The following is a 20,521-nucleotide window of genomic DNA, read 5'->3' on the forward strand; positions in this document are numbered from 1 at the left end:
TTTTAACTTTTCGGAAAACTTCAAAGCTGAATTAAAAAAACTAGATGATATTTGCCAGTAAATTTAGATTTGATGCAACCCTACATCAATGCACGTCAAAACAAAATGTTTACTTTGTGGCTACGCCTAGTAGTTTTTTTAAAAATCCAAATTAAATGGTGCGATTTGGGTATTTTGGTGAAATTACTAAAAAATTAATATAAAAGTAGCCGCCTGGCATGGAACGTGTTATGGAGGCTGAAAATATAGGAAATGACCCATTCTATCCGCCAAATCATTTTGGCACACGATGCGCCAAACACCCTGTATTATTATCAGATAAAATCATATTGTAATTATGTTTCACGCCATGAAAATTGTGTCACGTCAAGTAAGATTATTGTCTAGTTTAGTAAATTCGAATTGAGTTTTGATTTTAAAATATTATCTGACTTGTGATGTACTCGTAGGCGTAGGTACCTAAGCTCACTTAAAAATTATACTTACAATAATGTGAAATATAATTGTGGTATACAGATATTATGATTTCAGTGTACGTACACGCAAAAAAGGTACTTGATAAATGTACAATTTAAAGAAGATATAATATTTTGAAATCCTAAACCGACACCCCTGGTTTGATGTATTATTTGTTCAAAATAAAATCAATCTCTTCGCAGGGTATCACAGTAAGCTGAGATGGAGAAGGCTATGACGTCTATTGTATTTTCCTCGGCGGAGAATTGAGACATATCGAATTTGATATTGGAAGGTGCCTGGCGGATTCGGCAAATCCTAAGCTCCAAACACAAAAGGTCGGCGGCGAGCTGTCAGCGCAAGTTACTGCGGCGTGTTGCCGACACGTTACGTGTTTACCACAAATATTGAAATTCTGTAGGTATCCCTTTTTCAGGTGCACCCTATATTGTCACGGATTTAAAAGTCGATTGCCTCATAGACTATTGATTTTCTACGCATCAAGTTGCCAGGAAATATTTATATGTCGATGTAGCTTTAATTGCGTTTTCATTAAGAACTTGAAGAATTAGGTAATATGAACCAACAAGTTCACGATATAAAGTTGTAAATAATTGCTAATATTAGTTATCAGGCTTACTTACCTAGTTGTTGAAAATATACTAATAAACATTGATAAAGCTATTAATTTTCCATTGTCGTTTTAAATAAGCAATTCGTTGAATTACCACATCATCCATTACAAAATAATGGCATAATACTATATCAGTGAAAGCCATTTAGTTTGTAAATGATATAACAAAGTCCTCGAGTTATGAGTGACGTATTGACTAACAAATGGGCGATATAACATGGCCGACAAAATGACGTCGCGTTAATATGCAAATAAATGCGGGCATATGAGCCAAATGTTGCGCTTATGTGACTCGGACAAAAAGCTAACAAGGCAAAACAGTCTCATTTAATGACAAAAGAAGAACGGTCATCTGTGACCCAGTCCCGACAGAAACGAGACATACCTCAGTTTTTTTGTCATGTCTTAATTAGTTAAATTATACATTTTTTATATTCGAAATCTATGTATAACACCAAAATATTACCCTTTGTTTTTGTTCAGGCGTTATATAAAAACTAATACAAAATACCTATTTATTACCAAAATTGGTAAATGTATGTATCTAAATGTCTATTACAGCTGCTATGGAATGTATCTAGGTGACCTGGAGATACAGCCTGGATTATACAGGGTGGAAACGAGAAGTTATAAAATCCAAAAATTCAATGTTACCAGCTTCCATAATCTGTAACCTATTATTGGTACCATTTGAAAGAGCTCGTGAAGCACTTTCAGAATCAGTAACTAGTTTTTCGATATCTTGTATAGTTTAGAAATAATCGAGTGAGATCACTTATCGTTCCATATGTATAACCATCCTGTATAATCCGGCTGTATCTCCAGGTCACCTAGATACATTCCATAGCAGCTGTAATAGACATTTAGGTACATACATTTACCAATTTTGGTGATAAATAGGCATTTTGTATTAGTTTTTGTATAACGCCTAAACAAAAACAAAGGGTAATATTTTGGTGTTATACATAGATTTCGAATATAAAAAATATATAATTTAACTAATTAAGACATGACAAAAAAACTGAGGTATGTCTCGTTTCTGTCGGGTCTGGGTTTTTTTTGTATGGGGCGTGACCGTTCTTCTTTGAATAATTTATCCAGGAAACTTTCATTTGCACTTGCATCGAGAATCAAATTCGTTCCTTTCATCCAAATGACGTCCACTGCTGGACAAAGGCCTCCCCCAAGGATTTCCACAAAGACCGGTCCTGCGCTACCCGCATCCAGGTGCTTCCCGCGACCTTCACCAGCTTTGTATTATTAGTGTAAATAATTCTAAATATTAGCACCAAAAGCAGTAGCTTTAATAAATTTCAGCAAAGGTTTCATCGATTAGTTTGACTTCATAATAAGTGAAGTTCTGCGAAATAGAAACTAGAATGTAGGCCACAAGATAGCTACCACTACTACAATAGAAACGAGGCTACAACCGGCTAAACGAATGTAGTTGCGAACAAGGGGAAGCCGCGCGAGTGCATTCTGAAGCATCGGCTGCGAAGTTAGGGCGCGATGCTGTCATCAATCGAAGTTCAACAAAAGCCGAGGTGGAGTATAGAAATCGTCTATTGTGCTTTATAAGGATGTGCCTTCTAAAATCCGCCGTTATCTGGGTTATTTAAGGTCACTGTTAAGCAGATTAATTTGACAGACTACCGAGCCTGTAGATGCACCGGCATTTATTCAATATTCTGAAATACCTATCCATGTCAAGTTTCGTATTCTAACATTATCATACGCACCTATTTAATAGAACTAATCGTGCACTGTGTGTGTATGATAGTAATTTACACATAAACTGAGGAACATCAGAAAGGGTTTAATAGAGCTGGTGTTTTCTTGAAACCTGTTTGTATTTACTACAAAAGTATTGAAAGGATTTCAGCAAAAGTTCTAACAAACTTAATGCAAATAATTGCCAAGTAGGTACCCGATTTGTTTGACTAAACAGTGCGAGAAGTAACAAACAAACTTTCACTGTTGCCATTGCAAAGTTCCAAATTTGCAATTGACTAAAAGTCGATTTAATCGACTAAACTCCGAGTTGCAAACACGGTGCCGCTTTAGCCGCGGCGGAGCGCTTTGTACAGTCATTGGGCTACAAACTGGCTGAAACAAATCTAGACCGAAGTGGGTTATCCCTTCCTGCCTGTGCACGCAAAGTACGAACGTGAAGGAGGTCCACGTGATGGCTTTTGACAGCTCTATTCGTGTAAAACCTCGAACAAAGGTATCATAAAATAGCTCGAGCCACCTTGGTGGCCCAATAAAACGATGTTCTTTTTTTGTCTATAAATACAAATATCCATAGACTGTAGGTATAAGAATCTGGCACACGCACTAACTACACGATAAGTGAAAGTGTTTAGATAGAGTATATCTACTCGTATGTACATGTACAGTATTTGATAGACGTCACTTTACGGGTCACGTATCATGCTGTACATGCACACGCACTTACTGCTGTCAATATTTTAAACTGTTAACTGTTGTTACTAAAAGCTAGTCTGATTTTCCCCTTTGCCGAAGAGTGCTGCTGTACCCACCTACATTTTGGTATTTGTCCGTAAACGCGTTCTGCGTGTTTCATAACCGGGTGCATTTCAACCGCGGCCAAGTCCGGATATTAGTTGTTCAATAAAGGTTTGTTCCGCAAGTTGCCCGCACGAATGTTCCACTCTCACCGGTCTTTGCCGAGAGGAACTTTTGAGGGTTTTAGCTAACGTATTTTTAAAGTTTTATATTAAACCTTTGAACCTAAAGGTTTTGAGGCCTTTTGTATTCGAGCGTAACGCGAACTTTGGGGAATTGCTTCTTTTGTTGAAGATTGTTCAATACGTTATTTATTCACTGATACCTAAGCTGATAAAAATATTTTTTGCAACCAATAACAACAAAGCCTATTAAATATTAATAGCATTCGACTCTATCAAGATTAAAATCATGTTTGAAATAGATTTAGCATTTAAAATGCTAAAACCCTAATAAATATTCTAATATTGTATTCCCAGTGATTGATAGAAAGAGTGTGTCTAAAAAAATACAGTGTACAATAAAAGTTCTCGTTTTAATAATTCAAGCATTCTTTTTGCCGAGTCTTTTTTGCTGGATTCAAGATTTACCTAGCAATCTAGTCACGAAGCCGGCGTCCCGAGGGCGACCCGACCCTAGGCAGGACAGACGTTTAATCTGTGCGATCGCTATTTACATCTACAGGGTATTTTGGGAATAAAGTGTGTTTGGAGGTAATAAAGGTATACAGAATTCGGTAGTGTGTCGTATATAGGGTCGGATTAGTAAATTAAATATAGCTATCCCATTAATAACTAGCGTCGGAACTACTACGGCTACCAGATATTACTAAAAAAAAGTTGAAAAATTACACTAGAGGAATTCGAACCAGCAAACATTCAAACCAGGTACGCCCGTATTCACAAATGATGCTTGCTTAAGTGAAGCAGCAAATCGAACGCACAGCTTTGAATAGAGCTCTGTGATTGGTTCGTGTGTCACCCTGTGCGTCCACGCGCATTGTGAGACCTCATGGTAATGTTTGTGAATACGGGCGGTAGCTTTGTACTCCACAAGGTACATAGCTTTCAGATCTTATAAACTTGATATTTTGCTCATCCTCAGTCCTCACTATTCATTTCTTAAAGTTTTATACAAATCAAAGTCGTAACCCTTTTCGTGCCATGCTCCTCACCTAAACATATGTTTAAAGTTCATGCTGAACCAAGTTTGGTTGACGGCCTATCTTTCAAGATAAATGAAGGTAGCTCATAGTGATTAGACCCTTAATTCATAAATCTTGTACGAAAATGATACAAGATCTTTTTCAACACTGACTTTGGTTTCACCTTAAAACGAACGCTGGAACAAAAAATTCGGTCGGTAAAGTTATTAAAACTTGAAAATTAGTTTTTTAAGTAATTTTCATGTAAGATATCGTGTTACTATGCTTTATTGTTCTCATCTCTCAAATTATTTTCGATGTTACAAATTTATTTTTAATGAACTTTACAAAACAAATTTTATTGTTCAGATAACCCCTCGGGGGCAGTTTGTGGTATAGTTAGTAGTGTAGGTGTGGAATACGGATATCTCGCACCCCGATCTCCAGGGGATGCATATTGATTTGACCCTCGGCCCTTGGCTTGCTTTGCAAGTAACATAGAGTGGATTTGCAAGAGCAGATCACAAAGTCCTAGCTGTAAGTGTAATATGACATAACACTGGCGAAACCTGTTGACTGACCAACGAACTAAGGAAAATGCAAACCTATAAATAAAAATTTTCAAATAATAACAGTCAAATTTGCTATACAAATATGTATTGAGAGTACATCAATAAAGTTTACCTAAACCCAGCACGTGTTAAAGAGACTTGTTATAAAGTTCGTCACTTATAAAAAAGCCTACCTACACACGGCTTCTCTGCGCGGCAAATAAAAAGCAAAAAGATATTGTTGAATGATATCGTGTTGCCGTGCTGAATTCGTTAACGTCGCTTTGTAAAAAGATACGAAGCGTGGCCTTTTAAACACTCAAATGCTCGTTTTATCTTTAACTCCAGCGCACCCATTTGTGCAATTGCTAAAACACTTACGCTTAATCAGCGTTTATTTTGAACACGTAGTTCACTTAAGCCAGCGAGCAGCCATCAGGCAAAGCCGCGCAATGAAACCATCCCGAGTGTAAAGAATGATAAGCCAACACAGCTTCATTAAAATTAACATAATACATCCGTAGCCCGGTGAGGATTATCCAGTCGCCATATTGGGTGGTGACGTCATCGCATTGTCCGCAGACGGTGGCGCCGCCAAGCGGACTTTTCTAAAGCCGGATTAGAGTGTTATTATAGATAATTCTATTAACTTCCCGATGGAAACCTTTTGAGTGTGGTGAGCGATATTGAGTGATGATTTCGATGCCGCGGGACTTAAGATATTCTTGAAAGTACGCCAATCTTCAAAACTCAATTAAAGGTTGGGCAAACAACCTTTGAGTTCATTGGTAAATGAATTTTGAAAGAATATAAATAATAATGACAAAATCCAAAGTTAAAACCCAAGTCTAGTTGTAGCGCTTCGGGCATAATGGAACTGCCAGGCAAAAGGTTTCATTCATACATTTAATTAAAATAGGTATACCTACATTAAGTACTCACTGTCTTTGTGTGTTAGAATATTCGCCTCTAATTAAATTACCTGTGAACAAAAGTAAAAATATAAAAGTTTGCCTGCACCAACTCCAAAAGTATCAATCATGGTATACCTACAAGACCTACATAAATATTAATTCGTCCTAATGAATAAGTAGGTAATTAGTAATTATTTTTCTACTTTTTAGTGTAGGTTTTTTGGAGTCGGTTTTATTTTTTTTTATAAAATTTTACTTATTTCTTGCTTTTTAGTTAACTAATTATTACCTTGATGTTACCACTGAAGGTAGGCAGTACATTAAGACCATATTCTTCATGTCTAGTGTAAAATAATATTCCCTACAAAATACAGGTTACCATATAGGAAACCTAAAAAGACCTTAAACCGTCAGCCCACCTTAAAAACATGAAAGAATACAACTGTTGGTCTATTTGTACTTATAATATTTAAAGAATTATCCTACAACTCCTAAGCATTAAGGAGTTGTACCTACCATGACCAGTTCATCGTGATGAGATGATGAATATCTGATGTAAACACTTGAATAACTTTAGAAACTATACTTATCTATAAAATTAAAAGAATTATCCTCCAACTCCTAAGCATTAAGGAGTTTTACCTTCTATCATCAGCTCATCAATATGAGATGATGATTTCCAGGAGCAAATACTTGAATAACTTAAGAAAAAGTTTGAAAAACGATATACGTGCCTATAAAATTTGAGGGTTGCACTCGATTTCCCTAGGATCCCATCATCAGATCCTGACTTGGTGACAATGGGACCACCTCAGAAGTGTACCCTATCGAACAAAAAAAGAATTTTGAAAATCGGTCCACAATTGACGGAGTAATCGGTGAACATACATAGAAAAAAAAAACATACATACAGTCGAACATATAACCTCCTCCTTTTTTGAAGTCGGTTAATTAGTAACAGTGATTATATAAGAAGTTGTAAATGGAAACTTAAACAATCGCGGGCTTCAAGTAGATCAAAAACCTATTTATCAAACGATTGTCAGTTTATTTATAAATGTTTTTGAGACAATACCGTAACAAAAAGGAATGAAAATTTGATAGGTAATTTCTATTGTTTTGTCACGTTTCAGACCACTAGCTCGCAGACAAAACAATATTAATATATTCATAGCTTAGCTAAAATTTGATTCTGAATAAATAAAAACTATCATTTCGTTCAATTATTATTCATATTCAATCTAAAGCATCGCAAACAAACTACCAACAAAGCAAATTAAATAACAATAGCGGCTAACGTCATTATCGAAACTTAATTCGGTTTCGTTAAACGTCGACATCAATTCACTTAGGGCTAACTCAATTGTAGTAGATACGCCCCCACAATATTGCTCGATACTGTACGTAGAAAAACTCTCAATATCTAAAAGATAGGTAAATAATAAAACTGGATTGTTTTACTTGCTTTCCGGGCTACTTATCTACTTTTTGCGTTACTTTTCCTGGAAGTACTGAGTTCCCGAGGGTGGTGTGACTCTGAGAAAATACTTTTTCCCAGAATGTAGTTTTGAATAAGGTTTATTTTTATTTAATGCAGTAAACACCAATTTTTATGAGATACCTCTCAAAGCTCGATTCGCACTCAAGCTTAATATTCAAGCCAATCCAAGTCTCAATATTTGAGCCAATCAGTCCAAAATCTATGTTCAGTGTAATCTTATACTTGAGTGAGTTTTCATAATAATGTGCTCACGACTTTGTATTCGTGCAAATCGTTTTATATTAGTTGCCCACTCCAACAGCAAAGAACTTTCTTTATTATTTGATTCTCCATGTAGTAGATAGTCCCATTTACATCACAAAAGTGTTGCTAGCTAAGTGCTAAACATGAGAACGACAGAAAAATCTATTATTATTTTTAAATTGTTTAAGAAAGAAAGAAAGAAAAAAGCTGGAAAAACTGAAAGTCAATTATAATAACTTTATGAAGTAACACTTCGTAGGCCTTGCTCGATGATATAGGGTCACCTGCTTCACACGCGAGCTTTCGACCTAATCTATTTAGTTAGTTCTTAACTAAGTAATGCCTTTTTATTGCAAATGCGATCATTAAAGCGCATGGTAGAGAGTAAATAACCCCGAAATGATACCTGTGCACGAAGGTTGATACTTAAAATTTACTTGTTGAAAAGGAACTTATTGTACAAGAAGTTTAAAGTTACAAGTTATCGCACTTGTTACCGTTGTAGCATTAGTGTTGCTGTGAATTTGTATATTGCTTTGATAGTAAAAACCATCAATTATTAAACCAGTTTGTTATAATTAATAATTTCACAGTTGATTGATATGTTTAACCGAAGTATAAATACGGTTGAATGGATACGACTCTATTTAATTTGATTTTGTTCATAAGTATTTCAGGTGTCAACTGAAGGTATAACCGACTGAAAACAGAGGATTAACTGCTGAAAAAAAGGAGAAAACATCAATATTACCCGAAAAACGGAATAACGCGCCCTCAGCAAGAAACATTCCGTCAATCAGATCACCCAATCAGGGGGTAATTCTCCCCATTACCCCACACCCCCCGAACTAATACAAGATCCGTCGCTCATCGTCATTTGGCAAATTATCGGGTTCGGGCGAGACCCGGGTGGACATACGAATCGCGGTGCTGAGTCCGCAAAAACTTGACGATTTGAACGTGGGTTGAGAGAATGTTTCGTAAAACCTCTGTTTTATTTGAATTCTAGATCCGTTACGATAAATTAAACTTATAATTAATTTAAATCAGACTCAGCGTCAATGTCAACATTCATGTGTTTTGTAAAATAAAATATTTTACGTCCCAGACCCTCTCAATTATCGCTCAAACAACAAAAACTCGCAGTAGGCGCTCCGTGCACTAATATATTGCTTACAATCACGCCGGTCGGCTCACTTTCTGCCGTATAATGGCTAATTGGCTGAAGGCTTATCGCTGAATAAGCAATTAAAATACACAGCCTAATCGCAAGGCGGGCTTTAAAAATATACAGTTGCCTTGATTGCCAAAAGAAATAAGAGCAGCAAATATACAGGGCTCGTAAATAAGGTGTTGTTTACGCTGCAAATGATGGTTATAGATCCGCTTAGTAGAAGAATGTTTCACCCACCTGGTGGTTTCAACCGGATGATCAATCTAATTGTGCTGTTCATAACATTCGTAGGGACTAGCTCATGACGTAGCTTAAAAATGTGCATTACCTAATTAGTTTATATTTTCTATTGTAACTACGCAAAAAATATAAGGACTATTACCCATAAACCTGCAACACTAAACCAAACCAATGCAAATGTTGCCTAACTTTTTAAAAAGACCCAGACTGAGGATGGCTCACTTCTCCGTAATTTTATAAAAGCTAATTATTTAACGTGGAGGAGACCCGCAACAAGGACTTACTCTCGCTGTAACAAAGAGTTACCGCTTAGTATGAAGTACCCCGCTACATAGTCCAGGAGCCAATAAAATGAAACTAACACTTTTTAAAATAATTTAAGTGGATCTTTCGAGGCATACCTACAAGTTATGGACATAAGTCTAGTTGTTCGTGGCTTGATCTACACAACTAGCAGTCGTTGATTGTGAGCTAGTAGAGATATTTGTCAAACTATAAGATACTATAGAAAGCGTAAAATAGACAAGAGTTATTCATTTACACCCTGAATTTTGATACAAGTAACTCAATACCCAAAAGAACCAGATTTCGTAGCTCTTTCTTTGTTTGTCATAGTTATAGTTTGTCCTGCTGGGTTTTATGCGTTACAATAAACATACCATTATATTCACAGCGGATACCTGTCTCTCAGTCTACGAGTAAAATGCAAATTTTGTTGAAATTTTCGCTGCGAACCACGAATGTAATAACGGCGCGAAACAAAGAAGCGCCGTGCAGCGAGTCGCGGCGCCTCATACCTATGCACGGGAGTGCACTAGAAGCAGAGTGCCGATGGATGCTCGTACGACACTCCAGGCTATTATAAGAGATACTCTTTTATTTATTGTTGTGAATCGAGATGCAAATACAAGCTTTTATCTTTGAGCGTGAACAATATGAATGAAAGATTTGTTTAGGTAATATAAAAATAGCCTGCTTAGTCTATTTTCGTACCATAACACATTCTCATACATTTTAGAAAAACGCAGAAAATACCAAATGATATCCCTACTTAAGTATATCTTTATGAAATACAATATGTTTTGAAGTAATCCGAAATATCCACAATATTTTCGGGGCCGTAAATAAACAGAAAGTTTGCGAAGTAATTACGTCAGAGTCGGGTGCAAACTTCGCGTTATAGAAATTGCAAATACGCGTCTCGGTGGGATCGGGGGAACTTCATTATAAGTGTGAAGTTGTCGCGCAAAGAAAAACACCAAATACCGACAAACAACCGCCGGGCGCTAGTGTTGTCGGTAGTCGGTAGTCGGCGCGACCGGGACGCGCCGATAAATCACTGCACAGCTGCACTAGCTGGAGATAACTTAGCTGGAATGTTTGGTCACGAGGAAAAATTTTATGTACCTGTTACGATGTTTAACATGAAAATTCAAATCTGCTGTAGTCCTATGTGATTGTGTAGGTAACGACAAAAATATTTAAGTAATATTTTTATCTGTTTTCAGGTATGCATAGTGCCAGCTTGGCTTCGATTGGGACTAGCAGATGATGCTGTATCACTTCCAAAGGTATTTATAATTTTATTAGTTAGTTATTTTATTTATAATTATTCATATTTTTTTCCTTACTTCCAAAACTCAGAATGTTCTTTCCTCCGTAAAAAGTATAATGTAAGAAAGATGTGGGATAATATTATGTCCCAAAATCGAAGGCATGTGACTACACTATTCAGCAGTTTTCGTGCAAAACTGCTTAGTGACGTTCGATGCACAGGCGACAGCACGTCGAGGTTAAACAATGTGACATCTTATGTGCTATTTTGGTGCTGTTTTGAAACGATGTGCTGTCTATACTTGACCTTTACACAACATGTGCGCATCTCTACATGTAGGCGCTGCTTCACTGGGATTTGTATTTTGTTTACGATTTTTCATTAAAACAGAAAATGCTAAAACTATCTCGGTAAATGTTGATAGTCCAAAAAAACTATTTCATGCACTTTTTATGGACAGAATGGAATAACATCAGAAAATTAACTTAGTGATCTTTTTGCAACTGATTCCGTCTGATTTTGGTTTTATATCTAACCTAACTTATTACCTGAATATTCATTTTCATTTTATTTGCTTAACAATGTTTCAACGGCGTTTAATATGTGAGCAAATGGTTATAAATTAACATAATGAGGTTTTAAACCTAAGGTACCTACAAAGTATTTCAATTGCCAAGTCATTAGCTGGTAATAAAGTGATTTCTGTGAATCAGAATACAAGTACTTGTATTCTTGGATATGAAAGAAAAGGCCAGCGTAATTGTCTAGCCCAGAAAATTATAAAAGCCAATTTATTATTAATAGAATAAGTAGTCGCTCTTGAATTAAGGATATTAAACAATGATTTTGTATTTCGTTTCTTAGAATAGTTTGATCATTGAGATGATCGAATAATTACAAGAATAATGATTCCATGTAGGCTATGTTGCTTCTTCAAAGAATCTCCTGATTTCACGACGAGCTTAATTAAAATTATAGAAGACTAAAAACAACACCATTCTAAAATACCAACAACCACCAATGATATTATAAACCATAAGCACCCGGCAGGAAATCTGTTTATTTTTAATTTCCCGGGCAAACAGATCGATTAAAATTCCGCCACATCGTCCAAACTTGGAGATAACTTAGAACTTAAACTTTGCCGACCGAAAAGCCACTCAAAGTTGTTTCAAAAATATTTTCCAGGGGCGTAATTCTGAACGATAATTACAATCCCTACCCCGACGGTCGGACCTAGAATATTTCAAATTGAAATCAACATTCCTTTTGAGTAAAACGGCGATGTGATTTGTAATTCAAACGCGAAATGGCAGCTTTTTCAATAAAACCCTCTTACCCGCCGCGTGTGATGTCTGGAATTAATGTGTTACCACTATTTCGTGCGTATACAATGTCGATAAAAATGTTAATTTTTATTTTTACGCTAAATTCATGTAACATTTCGGTCGTAAAAGTAAACGATATTTTGATCGCCTTGCTAATATATTAGGATAGGTAGTAAATATATCGTTTAACTATCTTTTTTCCAATAAAAAATCACAAAAGAGTTAAAACCAAAGTAGACTACTTAATCATACACGTCATACTCAAATCATTATGTCATAATCAAATGACATAATAATGCAACAGGACAGCCAAAGCAATTTACAGCCTACAATGTAGTAAATTGTGCAAATCTTCAAACTATTTGCGCTAAAACCTACTTTTGGCAGAATTATAGCACACGGGGTATAATTTACCTTTTCTCCGAGCTTAATTGAGTCCAGGCATCCACCTCAGCTGGTGGTTTCGTGACTGCGGCCCATTCGGTCCCTCGCAGCTTCTATAGCAGCGGTTCTCAAATTAAGAACGCCATAAACCCACAAACACCGCGCTGTACACAGGACGTAAACATTTCATGGCCAAACTTGTAATGGGTCTAACTTTGACATCGAAATATGTGTTGGCCGCACTCAACAACGAATTTTGACATGAATTCAGATTATGAGGAGTGAAATATTTTCAGTATCTAAAACTTTGTGTTAGTTGAAGTTTTAATTAATTTTGTTTTTAGTTCCTAAGCTTCATTTTGGTTTTACAGTTTGTAATCATAATTGTCAAACAGTTAGATTTTTGTGATTTGTTGTCAATATGATGGGGAAATATAAAATTATAACGATAAAAACCTCTATTAAGTAGAAATGCTCTGATATCACAGCTATTTAGGTGCCCAAAATACTCATTAGCAGTACTCTAACAAAGTACTAGGAGCCAAAAAAGCCCAAACCAAAGTAACAACCCTAACCCTCGGAACAATAATCGTCGCTCATCCGAGACATTATTTTCGAATCATTGCTATTACATCAGATATCCCTCCTAACCTGCTGCCCCCGAGGGTATATGGGCCATTCAAGAAAGAAGATTCCAAACAAACCCTTTGGGAACCTGTGTCCTAAACAGTAATTTGATATTATCCCCATCCGGCTTCCGTCCGTGCTTACTGCTTTTGTTTCTGGAGCTCCCTCTTTATGACTGCGGGTGGATTTTTATGTGTTGTTTTGAGATAGTGCACCTTTGCATACGGTAAGCTAGTTTGTTTTATTACTACTTTTGTCATGAATTTTGTGTTTCGTGTGAATTTGGGAACACAATTATACAATAAAGACTAATTATTGTTTTAGATGACAGTCAAAAAATAACAAAAAACTATCATCTTTATTGGAAGTTTTAAACTGAAGATTTCTGTTATTTTCGTTTAATCTATGAATTCTTAACTTGCTTCTTAACTGTCTCAAACATTGTGTGATACACAAAACATCCAGTACTTTGCATGCAAGAGAGAAAGCACAAAGATAATGCTTCTCAAAATAATTTGGTGGTTTATTCTGATACCATCTCTCACACTAAGTGCCTCGCGAACGTATTAAATTATGGATCTGCTGTGTTCGCTTGAGGATGTATGGTCTATGTATTAAATTTCCTCGATAAATGCACAGCCTTTGGCAGCGCTCCGTAGATATTAAAAGACGGTGGCTCTACATTTTGTAAATAATTTAACTATACGGCTTTCCTACCCACAAGTTGCGGATATGAAATTTCTAGGTTCTTTGTTTTGGAGCAACGTTCTTTGATAAAGAACGGGGCTTGATTAAAAATGTTTTTCATTCGATTACACAGGTTATTAATTTAATTTTTTGTCATAGACTCTCGTTGAATGGCTGTCTCAAACAAATATGTTTGCAACATGAAAATATTATAGAATTTTCCCTTGACAAAAATGCTGCGCAATAGAGCACTCTCATTTACAATATAATTTGTTTCTCCATCAAAATTATAACGTATGAGTGGTCACCAAATCTCTGAACATACGAGTATTTTAGGAACACAATTATTTCGCAGAAAGGTTTAGTTTCGATGAAGTTTCTTGGTAAGGTTTCAATTCAAATTATCATGATGTTATTATTATACCAACCCACAGCCCGTTGTGGAATGCTTGTTTTAATAATTCCGTATAACTCTACACTCACTACCGCGTCCAATTGACGGCGCGTTAGCGACTCTTTACAGCCAGTTCGGTCGCTCGCTGCAAATTTAATTCCAACTAAAACAAACACCCCTAATATTCTAATTGCGCGTATAATTCCAAAGTTGTGGAGGGTATTCGTTTGACAGTTCAGCGGGTAGCAACTTGCCCTCATGTGTTCCCTTAATTTATTAGGGGAATATGTCCAAGTCTAGATTTCGATTAGGGTACTAGAAGTGATGAAATGTTCTAGCGTGGAATTTAGCTATTAAAACTTGCTAGCAAAGACGCTTCCTATATTAAAATATAAGAAAAAAGCATGAATGAGTTATATTGGATTGATGTCTTTATATCAATCTAGAGTCACTTAATAAATTGAAAGAGAGTATTTTATCAGTGGGCCCGTATCAGGCGCGACGAATCGGCCGCGGAAATAAACGTGCTCCACACGACTGCTTAAATTTGAACGAGGCCAATCCGATCGCTTTTATGGGCCGCTATTAAAGGCCTATTACTCGAGAGCGTCTTCTGCCATAGACTTAGAGCACTCGCCGATGACACAAACTGACAGGATCAGTACATCCACTTCGACCGTTGAGGAGGTTGAGAACAAACAATTCAGTCTGTCAATGAAAACAGCTTTATTTCTACGAATTCAAATTAACACGGTACGGCTCAATTGCAACTTCTAGAAACTCGCTTCATCATAATGCCAGTTGAGAGGATACTCTTTGGCTAAGAACTCACGGCGCGATTTTCACCCGCGCCCGCGGCGGTTGTGGAATTGCGGTTTTGTTTCAAAACTCACGTAGCGGTTATTTGCGCGATCATTCTAAGAACTCACGCGTGCTAAGTCACTGGTACAAACAGTTCTTAGCCTTACTCTCTCTCGATACTCTCTCTCTCTCTCTTAAAAAATAAATGTACACGTTTGATCAAAAATTGCTTAATATGGAATAAAGTTTGCTTAAGTGAATTTTAAAGGTAAATTCGAAGCATAATTTATGTTGGTAACTGGGGACATTGTTTTACAGAACAAAATATTGGTCTTGACGAAGGACACTGGCTGCTCTTCTTTAACTACCTCGCGGGGGGTATTACCGCCAGTGTATAAATCAGAAAGTTTGTGTCCTCTATCGGAGCAATAAACTGCCTTTACGACTGCCGCTAATAGAGCCTCCTCACATCCGGACGCGTGTAATGAGCAATGTCGCCCATTTTTGATCACTCCCAAACTTTTCAGTCATCCCCGACGAGCCATAGATAAGTAGTTGCTAAAATCAAGCTGCAGTTAAAAGATTTAACGAGCGTATAAAGCAAGTTGTTATGAGCTAACTTTAAGTAGCAATTACCATCATATTACTATTCAAAAGCTATGATTTGGATTATATAACTATCTGGAAACTAATAACTCATATGGATATTCGCCTTCGCCCTTTGACGAAGAGATTTCCTCTTAGTTTTAAGGACTTCTAATTAAAACAATTTCAAAAAGAAAATTAATGTCACTGCTTAGGCTCTTACTACATGTAGGATTCAAATCTACTTCTGCTGGCGTTGTAGACCCTATACATTTACATTCAATTCTTAACATTGAGTCTATCAGTCTTTTTAAATCTTGCAACACTTTTCTAATTTACTTTGTTAACATTATTAACCCTTCTAAGAGGTTTATTAAGCAGCCTTTAACCGCTTCAAAGTGTCGTAAGAGCATAAAAAAGACTGCGCCGCCGTTTAATTGGAATATTTCGGCAAGTACTAAAGAAGTTTGCAGTTCCCATGATGGCTTAAGCGGTTAAAGATTAAGTCGGAGCTGGAGGAGGATCGGCGGGATTGCCGCAATTAGCCGCGCACGTCGGCGATTGTGGCAACTTTTCTAATATCGCCGTCGCTCGATCTCTGATTTATGTGGGGAGTGCGCAGTTAAAACACCCACAATGTCGTCAATCAAAACGTGACCAACTTCCGTGGAACATTCATAGAGTTTTAAGGGTGTTAAGGTCGGATGGATTTGTAACACGAGCAGGTTTATTTTTTAGCGAGAAAATAGTAATGCAGTTATAGTTGTTGCAATTCACGAAGGCGAGTGAGCTTTACATGTGTGGTGGCCCGTTATTGTTCGTTTTTCAAAAGTTTGATAGACATTACACTATCGTTACGTACACACACAAGTAAAGCTCACTCGCCTTCGTGAGTTGCAAGAACTATAACTGCAGTACTATTTTCTCGCTAAAAAATAAACCTGCTCGTGTTACAAATCCATCCTTAATTCTTTTTAACCGAATTCAACAAAAGCAGGAGGCTCTCAATTCGGTTGGTTTTCTTTAATTTATCCACTTCAGTTAAAAGTAAATATTTTGAAGCATAAAGTATTAGTTATCTATCACTCTTAATTACATTTTAGTATAAAATTTTACTTATCTACCATTCCCTGTCAATCTTAATTAGCTGTGACTAGATTAGGAACCGAACATAAATTGGTTGTCCTTTGTCGTAAATTGAATCCATAATTCAGAAGGTCTAGTCCGTGTCGGCCCAAAAACAATTGAGTAAGTAATTCACATTTTTTAAAGTAGCAGCTGTGTTTTTATTATAAAATATTACTAGCCTCTTGAGGAAAGTATTTTATTGGCAAACTCTTAAGAACTGTCTGTGAAGAGACAATGTAATCAATTTAACGAAACGGCGAAGAGTTTTGTTTACTTAGCCAAACGTCTCGGCCGTAAAAATGGTGCCTAGTTTGTTAAAACTCAGTTAAAAACTGTACTGTAAAATTTTACAGTAAAGTTGATGTTTTGTCCACCACAATTAACTAGGCACTAAATGCTAAGGCTAACATTAATATAACGTTAGGCATACAAAGACAATAATATTGACACACAAGTAAGTATTATACTCGTAGCTTAAAATAATACGACTAATCATAAGACACGAATTATGAAAATGCTTTTTTTAATTTTCATAACTATGTATAAATCTCAAGATTAATCCAAGTCTTGAAAACCGATCTTAAACGCTTCGGCTCTACAATATAATTTGACCTCAATCTCAAAGTCGATTCTTAAAATTGGCCGTATTGTAAAGTTCCCGTCGTGTATTGATCATCCGCCTTGTAAAGTATAGTTAGTTATACTCGATTAAACACGGATCCATCACGGCGCTCGTTGCCGCAACTTTGTGTCTCATTGGCCTAGAGCCACTCGAGTTTACAGCGCGTCGCCGCCGCATACAAATCAACCGGCAACAATCGCGTACAGTTAGCATTGTAAACGTGAAATATGTAAGTGTTCGAATTACGACGTTTCTTTGTGTAGAAAATCATGGTATTGCCTTGAATATTTCAATTACATTTTGTAAATTTAACTATAGTGCCATTGAACCAGAATTGACTGAAGTCTCGGTCCCTGAATTCTGTTTAAATGAACGTTATTGGTCCAAGAATACTTATGTGACACAAACATGTAATGAAACATGCCTGTAATAGGTGTAATTTCAATATTAAGACCAATTTGAGTGCAGATCCATACTTAAGCGACGTTGTACAAGACTTAAAAATGACATGAAAATAAGAAATTCCAAAAGATGTCACATTTTTTAAATGCTGACCGTACCTGCGTATACTTTGTCAGAAGTCCCAACTTTTTTCATACAAGTTTCACTGTCCAATATCCGCTTTAAACGCGATATACAGCAACTTGAAACTCAACGCAATTTTCTCGGAAATTAGTTCGGTCAGACGTGTCGTTTCTAGTTATTTAAACGTCTGAGTGCTTATTGCATTTGCTTTACCTAAGGTGGTTTTGTATTAGATTTTTTCTAAAGAGCGAAGTGAAAGAGAATTCTAATAAGATATTTTTATCTACAAGCTTAAAAGCTCTATTACCGCCAGCAACGTCGGTCTTACTTGAGAAATAATTAATTTAGCATTTGAAACTCAACGCGTCCCAAGTCTTAACGTCAAAGCATAGTTCATGCTGACTACATATCCTAAGAATTACATTCCCTCTCTGTCATTGGTTGAAATGATGATGAATGATACTTATTTACGCTGGTACGTGTTTTTATACGCCCCACCGACGCAACATATTACGCAAATATCATATTTATTTAAATCGACTGCCTCTGAAAATCATCCGAATTTAAATAATGTTACTGCAGCAGTTAAATACTTAGATATTTGTAACACTAAGATTTCAGAAGAAAATAAATTGTAACGTTAAAGCGACAAGAATCTCCACCGTCTTTCTGTCCGAGCAACAAAGTCCGACCTTTCTAAAATTAGATTTCCGTGCAAAGTTCGCACTAGGTTTTTGATAAAATATTAACTTTGTAAACTGAACTTTGTTGCGAGCTGTTGAAAGGGGTCCGAGTTAGTAGTGGTGATAGTGGTATACATAGATTTCCTGAGAGGCAAAATCCCTTTCAATAAGCACTAAAACGTTTAAATACCTTTAAGCTTTTTAATACAGTTCGCTTTCATTCCCTATTATCAGTTCCAACAAGCACTAGAGGCTTATATGGGCCATATTTGATCCAAAATCACGTTATACGTATGTATGGATTGATCAATAGCAATCAATGTATACGGTAACGTAAGGCACGTCTAGTGATTACAAAATGTACTTTGAATACTATTCATTTTACTTTTCCTATTGTTTTCTAATTGCTTCACGCCTTTCAAAACATTTTTCATTAAAATCTTATCAAAAGAATTAACAATTTGGATCTTCAACGGTCTTGTTAGATGTAACTAGATAACGGCGGTTTCCGTAACAAATAAACAAAAATTAAAACTCAATTATTGTCCGAAACTTTCTTATCTTTTAATTCTTGTAATTATGATTTACGTTGTTTTCTGAAACGGACCAAATCAACGTTTTTCACAAGGAAGTTACAGACAGTAGACTTTGTTTCTCACGCGATCACATAACAGACATAATTAAGTACTCGTAATAAATCAGGTGACAGTATAACATGAGCAGAACTTTTAACCCATAATATAAGTCAATTGTCAATGGAGATACTAAGTCAAAGTCAAAATTTCTTTATTTGTTTAGATTAATAATTAGTTCTTACAAATCGTCATTTTGCTCATAAGGAGCCTCTACATGTCTCATAATCCTTTTACCCTACCAGCGCTTCGAGACCAACATTTGGCAAGTGCTGAGAAGAAGCGCCGCAACAAACTCAGTCACCACTGTCTGTCGGTTAAAAATAAATACTGACTGATAAACTAGATTCTTATCTTTGGAGTGAATTTATAATATAACTGCAGAACTGATGGTATAAACTCTTATGATGTTATGTAATACATTATATTATTGTCGCTGTCCAATGTAACACTACATTGTTTCAGCATGAGCCAGTGCGAGCGTCCACTGATCTTAGGCATGAGCCACATGTCACGGAAGTTCTATTGTTAGCGGATCTTCCGTGCAGTGCGCTGGATGGTAGTAAATCATACCTATTCCGCCATTCTGACGCTTGACATCGCTATGGAATTTTGCTAAGAATACTAAAGACCTTACTGAAACTAATTCTTTTACTGTTTTTCTACAGAACACGCAATTAAGAGGATTAACGGCTGTTCCATTTCGACTCCAAAATACACCCGAATTTTTTTCAAGATTTTTTTGCGGCGCACTAGTCGTAAATCTAAATGAATTTTAATCAAAACTTTTTTGAGCGACACCCAGAGCCAGAGGGATTAAAGTGAGATAGAATTAAAAAAATAGAAAATTTGTAATATTACAAACAACTACATACCGCATACTGTAACTTTCTTTTTTCTGATGTAGGTACTGAAATATTAGAATAACATAAGCTAACGGCATAAACAACGTTATAAAACCAGTTTAATAAAAGTTGGTATTATCGGTGAAAATGTTTTATTATTTTTGGTGACGGCTTTATTTTTAGGGCTACATTATTGTTGTTAGAGAATGTATCATGACAACCAATCTTCGTTTAATTATCTGTCTGCCACATGTTATATTTGGCCACAAGGTTCGGCCTAAAACACGTGAAGTAAAAGCCTGTAAAAAATAACTCGTTGGCGTCATAAAGCCAGTGTTC

At 36.2% G+C, this 20,521-nt stretch overlaps 1 protein-coding gene across 1 annotated transcript in view; it reads left to right on the top strand.

Annotated features, from left to right (window-relative positions):
• LOC135087433 (uncharacterized) overlaps positions 1-20,521 on the top strand; it is a 364,186-nt gene that overhangs the window by 215,028 nt on the left and 128,637 nt on the right. Inside the window, exon 5 of the mRNA XM_063982190.1 lies at positions 10,895-10,957. The gene's annotated coding sequence lies outside the window, so the exon portion shown is untranslated. The remainder of the gene's footprint in view (positions 1-10,894; positions 10,958-20,521) is intronic.

This window comes from Ostrinia nubilalis, chromosome 3 (genome assembly GCF_963855985.1).
Source record: "Ostrinia nubilalis chromosome 3, ilOstNubi1.1, whole genome shotgun sequence".
NCBI lineage: Eukaryota > Metazoa > Arthropoda > Insecta > Lepidoptera > Crambidae > Ostrinia > Ostrinia nubilalis.